At 44.3% G+C, this 10,274-nt stretch overlaps 1 protein-coding gene and 1 pseudogene across 6 annotated transcripts in view; one reads left to right on the top strand and one right to left on the bottom strand.

Moving 5' to 3' along the window:
* The window catches only part of EZH2 (enhancer of zeste 2 polycomb repressive complex 2 subunit), a 112,078-nt gene that overhangs the window by 19,377 nt on the left and 82,427 nt on the right, over nucleotides 1-10,274 (top strand). The window lies entirely within an intron of this gene.
* Nucleotides 5,565-7,883, bottom strand: LOC109395446 (ubiquitin-conjugating enzyme E2 L3 pseudogene; annotated as a pseudogene).

Here is a 10,274-nt window from a genome sequence, read left to right as displayed (position 1 = left end):
GTAACTAATTAAAGAAAGGCTGACACAGGTGGCATGAACAGACACCTAGACCTTCCAGAAAGAGAGAAAGGTCAGTTCTGAGGACCATGGTAGATAGACTTGGTTTGGGGCTCTCTTAAATGAAATTTGTCCTCATCTGGTCTTCCACTTGGAGGCATAAAGTATGTGCTGCTTTCACAGTTTCTTCCTGAAGTTGTAACTCAGGGCTGTTGGCACAAGGACCATTTGTTGATGTTCTCAGAGTGTGAAAAAATTTGTCCTCAGCAGGAAACACAAAGGGCCAGTGACAGTTAATTGCCACCTCACTCTTCCTTAGCTTATTTTATAATAGAATTGAGCAGACACAAAATATAACCAGAGTTTTATAGTTGTTGTTTTTTTCACCCACATCATCTCCTCAGCACTCCCCACAGTCCTGCCGCACAGCCAGTTTATTTTAGTGACAAAGTCTCAGCAAGATGAGGGCACATGTTCAGTGTCTCCCGGTTTCCACATGTGGGTCAGCCTCCTAGGATGGCCATAACGAAGTACCACAAACTGGGGGGCTTAAAACAACAGAACTCGATTGTCTCATAGTTCTGGAGGCTGGAAGTCCAAAGCCAAGTCATCAGGGCCACGTTCTTTCCGCGACTCTAGGTAGAGTCCTTCCTTGCCTCTTCCGGCTTCTGGTGTTGCCGGCAATCCTTGGCTTGCGGCTTCACGATGCCAATCTCTGCCTCCTCCTCTGTCTCTGCCTCCGTCATCACATGGCGTTCCCTCGTGTGTCTGTCTTCTCTCTCCTGAAAGGACATAGTCATGTTGGAGTAGGGTGGGCCCCAACTCCAATATGACCTCATCTTAACTAGTTACCTCTTCAAAGACCCTCTTTCTAGATAAGGTTACATTCTGAGGTCTGGGGGTTAGGACTGCAGCCTAAGCTTCTGGGGGACACAGCTCAGCCCATGACAACATGCCAAAGCGGGAGCTCAATTCCCAGCTTTCCTCCCCACCAAACCAAACTTCCAATCCCTGCTCCCTCTCGCTCCAAGACATCCTATGTAGCCCTTGGTAAGTGATCATGTTGGGTTCATCAGAAAAGTTCTGGAGGGAGGGCCTAGTACCTGATGGGGGCCAATCCTGGACAGTGACAGAGGAGAGAGACATCCCAAGGAAGTTGCCAGTGGGGCAGACACCTCAGCAGGAACTTGCAGCCCCAGCCTGCTCGCTACCATGGAAACCCTTTAGGCAATTCATCTGTGGATTTTGACAGCCCATACATTGTAGTAGCCTGCGCTACTACATTAACCAATGTCATTTGAGATCCTATAGGCTTAAAACCTCATTAGTTGAGTGATTGTGTGTATGCTGAGTGTTGTATATGTGTGTGAGAGTGTGTGCATGTGTGTGAGCCTGTGTGTTTGTGTGTGCTGAGTGCGTATATGTGAGGTCCAGATTTAAGTGTGATGATGCTGTCAGTTGATTGTCTCAGGGTGGCTACAGATGTCCCTCGTTACAAAGGAAGTCTTATAATCTAATGCCTGTACATTTGAGTATTACAGTGAATTATATGGCAGTGGTTTAATTGATTTTTCTTATTTTAGTGACGAGTGGAACTCGGGGTTCTTTCTCCCCACAGACCTCCGACGTAGCCACTGGACACAGGCTTTTAGCTATAAAATGTGAGTGCAGAAAGAAAAACAGAGCAAGCTAGACAAATGCTGGGCTGTCACTGCCACCTGGAGCTGGCAGCAGGAAGGAAAGACTTCTTAAATAGAGGGGAGGCTGGGAGAAGAGATGGGAGAGACAGACAGGCAGACAGGAGACAACCTGAGTCAGAAAGCAAATAGGCCAGTATTCCCCAGGGGCCTAACCTCAAACGTAGAGTTTGGGTGATTTATAAGGATTACTTTTTTAACAAAGTTCTGGGATAAGAGTAGAGGTAGCATAAAAGTTGTTATGGGTAACGTTAAAAATCAGTAGAAATGGTTCAGTTATGTATTATAGAGTTAATATTAATTTCAAAATTGGCTCAAAAGGTGTGGCATCTTAAATTCAGCATTTCCAGTAGTTTTAAACGTATCTGTACACATATGGATGTATTTTCTGTGAGTCTGTGTGCAACCATGGTGTCTCTGATCACCTGGAGATGATGTTATCAGAGAAAATTGCAGATGCTTTGGAGTTGCCTCCCCAGCAAGAGAAATGGTGGTGTCTGTTGGGTCAGAATTACTAGATTAGTAAGGAGATAGGTGTGTTTTTAGAAATCAGACCACTCATATTAAGGACTGAATATTAGATTTTGTAGTCTTACGAAACTAGTCAACTATCTATGCACTTCCCTCTTTACCAAATAAATTGGTTAGAAGAAAGTAAATTCTAGAAGTGGAATTAAAGCAAAACCTATAAAAAACAGCCTTAGTTAGAGATATAGCTCAATATTTAAGGAGGTTTGAGGGTAAAGTAGAACTTAACCAAATCCTAACACTCCCAAAACTACAGTATTTACAGTGGGACAAGGATATGAAACAGACACACAGTTTCAAGGGTTTCTGGATAAACTTAGATATGTTTCCCTTTGCTCTGATGGTTGTGCAGACATTTTCAGAGTCAGATTTAGTTAAGTAAATAAACCTTTTGTAGACAAAGGGGAATTAAAAACTATGGCCAATATTATCATCATTAATATGTTACTTCAACAAGGAAAATTTATTGAGTATTCGCTAAATACTGTATACTGTTAAGCTTGCATTTTCAGCATATGCGATTGTTAGATGCTTGCTTTTTAAATTATAATTTTCTTACATTCAAAGACTGCTTTTTGTGTGTGTGTGTGTGTGTGTGTGTGTGTGTGTGTGTGGAAAGCTTATCTGATTTTATAATGGAAGGATTCATTTATCAGAAATTCACTTTAAGGAAACTTAAAAAAATTCTGTTGTGTGAGGTGAGAGATGTCTACCCCGAGAAGGGGGTATTAATATGCACCTAAGCAGCAAAAATGCTTGCCTGAGAGCCAGTACTCGAGCTTAAATCACTAAATAGTAGCATATTTTAAAGTATATCCTTTCTTAAAGGGAGAGACTACCTTGTCAGAAATCTCTGCCAGGGCAGAGACTACATTTTAATTGCCTTTGCAGCACCCAGCTCAGAGCATACGGTATAAAACATGTTCAAAACATCATTTGAATGAATCTAAACCTGAAGGCGCCATTTCTTTACCTGTGATTGTCAATGGTGGGTTTTTGGTTTTTTTTAAGTGACATTTTCTCTGCCCTCGGTGATAATTAATGCTCAGTTCAGACTGCAGGGTTTGGATGAAGAAATCTGAACAATAGCTAGACAAGACAAAGCCTGTTAAATGTGATGCAGGCTTCTCCATCTATAATGTGGTTTAGAATTATATGTTAGGAGCAGCGCATACCAGAAGGATATTGATTGCATCTCTCATAATGCAATTTACAGTTAATAAGATACTTAGGCTAGTCCAGGGAAATATTTGTTTTGTTTAATACTGTCAGTCAGAAAACATACATTTTAATAAATACTGCATGAGAACAATTCTTTTGGGTGAACTTCAAGGAAATAAACACACTACCTACCATATGGCCACACATTGGTGGATTTTTTAAAAATCTGGATTTCTAAAATCCGTAGCGAGGTGTGTTCATACTAATTCTTTGCTTTACAGATTCTTTTGACTTGTTCTTGTTTTCATAGTAGAAACCTTTGTCTGGCATTTTGTATGTAACCTTTCATATCTAAGGATACTAGTTATAGAACAGAATACACATGATCCCATTTGTTCTAAAAATATGTGTATATACATGTGTAGGTACACACACACACACACACACACATGAAACTCTGGAAGACTAACTTACAGTAGTTATGGTGAGGAGCAGGGCACAGTGGGAATATCAGGTGTTTTTACATTTAGAGTTACGTATTTCAGTGATGTTTGAATTTTTATAATAAGCATATATTGCTTTTGTAATCAGAGAAAGATGCATTAATATATGGAGCTGAAACTGACAACAGGGACAATTGGACAATTAACCTAGCATTGCCAAGAGCTTGAAAGTATTATAATTGCAGAGTCATCCGTCAAACCTGCTTCCGGCTTGCGTGTACAAGGATATATGCGTGTGTGGCAGTGTGGCCTGAAATGGCAAAAGATCTGCCACCTTTGAAAGTCTGTCATCAGGGGGAGAGGAAGAGGACATGAACGTGTGTCCGTCTGCACAGACCAGAAGCTGGTAAACCTAAGGGCGCCCATGTCGCAGGGGTTATGCCTTTTCAGTTTTGTGCCTTGTGACTGTGCTGCATGGTTAAAAAAATAAACTGAAATGTGAAAAGGCTGTATTTAGGTTCACAGGCTACACCTACGGGTCAAGATAGGCCGGAACCTGACGGCCTTCGGGGTGTCTGGCTGTATTCTTCCTCCAAACAGGGCTCCTCAAACCACTGATGGTGAGAGAGCAGCTTGGTTTTGCGTTTTATTTCCCCAATGCCTTGCAGACCGGTACTTTAATAAAATCAATAAAAACGAATTACTGGGGAAAAAAAATGAAATTAAAAAACAACGAAGACATACAAAACTTCAGGGCCCAATATTTTTATTATTAGATGGAACAGACATAAAATCCCTCTCGCCAAATTGCTTTTAAACAGTGGTTCTCAACTGGCGCGGGGAGCTGTGATTTTTTTTTTTTTGCCTCCCCGGGGACATTTGGCAATGTCCCAAACATTTTTGGCTGTCACAACTGGAGAGGGTGGTGTTAACTGGCATTTCGTAGGTGGAAGCCAGGGATGCTGCTAAATGTCCTACAGTGCACAGGACAGCCCCTGCCACTAAGGAATTGTACCACTCAAGACCTCAATTGTGCTGATGTTGAAAGACCCTGCCTTAAAAGTTTTTAAGTGGTTCATCTCAGTTTTTGTATTTATATCTTGGCAGACGGGTAACATGTTTGCCCCCTGGTCCACGGTCTGAGAAGAGTGCTCTAACGTACTTACTTTGAACTCTGGCTCAGTAAATCGCAACCAGAATTTTCTAATCCTTGAAGTTTGTGAGCCTTCTGCGTAAACAGTATATTAGAACCAGCACAGGAAAATGGAGCTTACTGCTAGAATCAAAAGGAACATTCAGTTATTCTCTGCAGACAGACGGGGTCTTGAAGCCCGACTTGTCACTTCCTCGCGGGGTGAGCCTGGGAAAGCTAGTGAGTATCTCCCGGCCACCATCTCCCCACCTGTGAAATGGGAAAACCTTCCTGTTCATAAGACTACTGTGAGGATTAAATGTAAATACTTGGTTTCGAAAGTGCCTGACCCACAGTGGCACCCAATACTACACCTTTAGGTTAGTTCTCTTCTCTTGCTCTCTTTTTAGAACATCTTAAATTTTAAGTCCTTTCTTTACAGGTTACCTAGACCACTTTTGATGAAGAAAACTTTAGAAAGTTAGTAACTGCCACAAAGAAACGCCGGGCAGTGGCACGTCTCAATTTTCCAGAGTCCTGCTTTGCGGGGTGTCTGTACTGCTTGGGGTCTCTGCTCACACTTGCTGGAATCAATTGCGGCAGATTTTAATCCACAGGTCGCTTTCCCCCCGTATATCTTTGTAAATAAACTCTTTAGCGTTCTTACAGAATTTTTTACAGTCCTTCGAGTCTTCTTCAGCTTGGTCAGCCTGAAGGGAGGTGCTCAGGTTGGGGGTCGTTCACCAGAGCTGTGAGGGACTGGATTACTTGGTCAATTTTGGTGGCTGGCTCTCAGTTTTTAGCACTAATTACTGGCAGACAGACCTGCCCCTTTTCATCGATGTTGGGGTGATGGATCTTTGTTTTAAATGCGATCTTTGGTGGTTTGAACAGGTACTCTGCTGCAAAGTTGGTTTTGATTCCAAAGGCCCCCTTATCATATGGAAGGTTGTCAGGGGCAATAAGCCCTTGCCATGTCAATCAATTAGCTTCATCAACCTGGATGTTACGGAAGTTTTTCCTTCCACATTTGTGGGTTCCTTCCAGCGCTTGCACCAGCCTCCTGCTGGCTGCCCTCTTGGACCTGGTGCTGCTGCTTTCCCAGGGTGCGTCTTGGCTCGGTTAGTTCTCCCTTGAACTTGTGTCGGGGGGGCCCCCAGGTCGCTGAGAGCCTCACAGCGTTGCTCCTTCTCAGTCTTCTAATTTCTGGGGTGGGGCTCGAGGCCCTCACGTTTTCTCTTCCTTAGAGGAGAGTAGGGCTCCCCAGACACTTTCAGCTGCCAGACCTGTGAGTGAGCGAAGGGCGGGGGCCTACCTCTCCTGAGAAGATTATGTGAAACTACTCTGTAAAATGGAAAGTACTATGCAAATGTGATGAATCACTCATTGGTTTGGCTGGTACTTATTGGGCCCTTTCTAGGTGCCCTTAATATAAAGCAGTGGGAAAGGAAACTAGAACGGGGGAAAAAAGAGGCCCCTGTAAAACTTGCCACCTGGTAGCAAGTGCATTTTGTGAGACCCAAAGCTGTTTGAAAAGCAGAACCAGGCTCTCATTTGTTCTGGCAAAAATGATCAGGGAGGAAAAGACAATTTGTGAAGAAGTTTCTGGTACAACTTCTGAGGCAGCCCCAGTGTAGCCAGCTCAGGCTTTGGCAGGAACTATGGGGAAGGCTCTCACCCAGCAAATTCCAGCTCCACCTTAAAAACTAGCTGTCCAGCTGGCTCCTGTCCTCCTGTGCAAACCTGGAGTAGCCGAGCCACACACCTGGCCTCTGGCACCGCTGACCCAGGTCCGGGGAGCCAGAACACAGACCCTCACGTGTCCCTGTTCTAGAAACAGGGAGAGTGGGGACAGGTGGCTGTGGGCCCAGTGTCCTGGGTCTGGTCCATCAGAAATTGCCGCTCTTAGAGGAGAAGTAGCCCGAAGCAGGGGCAGAGCTGGGGGTGGCCCCTCCCATCAGGGCAAGAAGGCGTTTGTCAGGTGACACCTGAGGTCTGTCCTTAACAGAGGCCCAATAGGATCTCTGCTTCTAAAACTCTTTTTCTTGACAAATTTTCCCTCTGTTTCATGATTGCTGTGTCTGAATCATGCTGGGTTTTGCGGAAGCTGTGTGTGTGTGTGTGTGTGTGTGTGTGTGTGTGTAAACCTGTCCAAGGCAGCTCTCAGTTTGCCTTCTGAGTAAGCTGCAGGTGCTTTACAGAGACGGCTGCGCTTCAGGCTGCAGCACAGGAGGCCGCGGGTACAAAGCACCTCACCAAACAGTCCAAAGGCTGGAAGTCACCCCCCAGGAGACAGGGATTGATGGGGAAAGGTATACACGAATCGCAAATTTGTTAACTACCCGTAGTTGCCTGGGAGGAAAAATCTGTTCTGTTCCAAGTCCACACTATTTTAGCTGCCTCTTCACGTCTGCATCACCCACAGCATCCTTGCTGCTGTCAGTGGATGCACTGGAGAAAGATGGTTCGCTGATCACCTCCGATACCCGAGGCGCCAGCAGACCCTGAGGACACGAAGAGAGTTAAGACGTAATTTCTCTTCCACAGACACGCGCAGCCTGGACAGGACATGAACTGTAAACTAATAATGACCACACATGGGTCAAGTGTTGTAGAAATGCATTGAACAAGGATTTGGGAACAGAGAGGGAGAGGCCGAGGAGTGCCCAGGAACAAAGAAGTGGTCGTCTCTGCTTCCCTGCGTGCTCCTGGTGCGGACTCTCAACAGTTGAAGCCGGCGATGGTTGATCCTGAGCTCTGACAGCTTAGCAAGCACTTTCTCATTCTACAATATGACTTTTTCATTGTAATTCATACAATCCGTTTTCGCTACCGTGGCAGAACATACAGTCTTAAACTGTGTCCATCTCACTTATCCAAGTCTTCTCATGACACATTATAAAGATATCTCTTTACCTGGCACATGCTTTGTGTCACTGTCTAACTTATATCTCGTGCGATGTACTTTTCATTTCCACAAGCAATTCATTCATACAAATGTTCCTGCAGATCATTAAGCCTGTGCACTCTGGTACCAGGCATAATTGGAAGATGAAGAAGCCACAGTCTATCCATCCCAGCACATAGCCACACATTTGCGATTTCTTCCTATTTTCAAAGAAGATGCTCTCTGAGCATACTCATGCATGAATATGAGTACATATCATACACATAAGTATCATATAAATGATATGAGTATATTCATATACTCACTTTTTTGCATGTCAGTTGCATATAATTATTTTTTTCTATTAAATCAGGCAGTGGGTGCACTTTCCAAGGCTGAGCTCTGCACAGATGAGCCCCATGACTCAACTCTGCCATGTTAAGGTATTCTGGGGGCTTTTAAAAGTATGGAGACATGATTAAGATTAGTAAAAACAGGACCGTCAAAGTCATACAAACGAAAGTACAAAAAAAAAGTCATTTTGGCTTCGGATGGTTGGATGAAGCTTGCTGTTCACTGGCTTCATAATTCACGAGCATCAAAGTTAAGGAAATTGTGGTGACATAATTTTGCAGTCACAATTTCTGAGTCTCAGAAATGCATTCAGCTGAATCAAATGTAGTATTTTTTTTTAATTTAAATGGGTAAAATATAGATCCATGGTTTTAAGATCAGAATCAGTTTAATGACTGGAAAAAGGCTTGGAGAAAATTTGTTCCAAACCCATCATTTTACAGATGAATACTAGCAGCATACAGCTAGTGTATGACTGGCAGGTCTCTAAACTCCCCAGGGCGCAGCTCCTGATCTGTGAGATGAGAGTCTGGGCTGTATGAACTCTTGAGCCCCTTCCACCAACATATTACAGGACCCTAATAAATGAGTATTGAATGAATGACAGTAACACCCGGAGAGGCTGGTTAATATGCCTGAGATCACACAACCAGTCAGGGACAGACAGCAGTCTGCTGGCTCCCAGCCATTGTTCCTCATGTAGAATAGGCTTAGAATGAAGACCTTGAATTTTGTAAAAGTACGTAGAGATTAATGAAGAAAATACCAGAAGGAGGGAAACAAATAAAACAACTCTGTACTAAAACCAGGTCAAACACACTCCTATTTGCATTTCAGTTGTCCTCATATCCACTTTTTAACCCTAGGCTGGCTTTCCCGGACACATCCAGCTGCATCCCTGGTGTACCGGGTACACGCTGAAGGAATGTCACTCAGTGTTCTGGTTCCTCTTGCTGCAGAACAAACTTCTCCAAAATGAAGAGGTTTACAACAATTTATTATTACCTCTTGTTAGAGGTTAAATTGTATCCCTCCAAAAGACATGCCTGAACTCCCAGTACCTGTGAATATAACTTCTTTGAAAATAGGATCTTTGCAGATGTCATCAAGTTAAAATGAGTTCATTAGGGTGGGCCCACATCCAGTATAACTGGTGTTCTCATAAGAATAAGGACATCTGGACAGACAGACCCAGAAGGAAGAAGGACCCATGAAGATGGAGGCAGAGATTGGAATTATGCTGCCATTGAGCCAAGGACTGCCTGGGGCTACCAGAAGCTGGAAGAGATAAGAAGGACCCTCCCCTAGAGGTTTCAGAGGGACCTCTGACCTCTAGAACTTCCAGAGAATGAACGTGTGTTAAGCCACACGGTTTGTGGTACTGGGGTAAAGCAGCCCTAGGGAATGAACACACCTCTGATGTTTCTGGGGGTTGACTGGGCTCAGGGGATCCTTCTCTCCTTGGACATCTTAGATGGCGGCTGGGACTTGAGTCATCTGAAGGCTCGGCTGGGTGAACCGTCCAAGATGGTGCATACCCGTGGCTACAGTTGGTGCTCTCATTGGCCGGGGGCTCGCAGGGCCTGTGGACCAGAGCACCTACATGTGACTTCCCCACGTGGTGTGGGCTTCTCGCAGCAATGTCTCTAGAACGACCACTCGAGAGAGGCAGGAAGTGAAAACTGCTGGGTCACTGAGGCCCTGGTCAGAAATGGGTGCAACATCTGTTCTGTTGTGTTCTATTAGTCACGCCCATCCAGGGGGTATAGCTCACTTTAAAGCCAAGCGTTAGTAACTGAGGGACAGTTTTTTGACGTGTTCTGAGCCATCGCCCCCCGACTCTTAATACTGATGAATAATATTAAGTTGTAGAAAATGTTATTATTATTATTATTTTAAAGATTTTTATTGGGTAATTGGGGGGATGGGAACAGTGATGGGGAATTAGGGGAAGGGGAACAGACAAGTTGCTGTCGTTTTTTTGTTCTTCAATCTAGTTGTGGAGGACGCTGCTTCACTGGCCCAAGTTGGCACCATCATTGCGCTCTTCCCTGGCGAGGCAGATCAGTCGCCGG

The sequence above is a fragment of the Hipposideros armiger genome, unplaced genomic scaffold, assembly GCF_001890085.2.
Source record: "Hipposideros armiger isolate ML-2016 unplaced genomic scaffold, ASM189008v1 scaffold_470, whole genome shotgun sequence".
Classification (NCBI taxonomy): Eukaryota; Metazoa; Chordata; class Mammalia; order Chiroptera; family Hipposideridae; genus Hipposideros; species Hipposideros armiger.
This window is presented reverse-complemented; position numbering and strand designations above follow the sequence as displayed.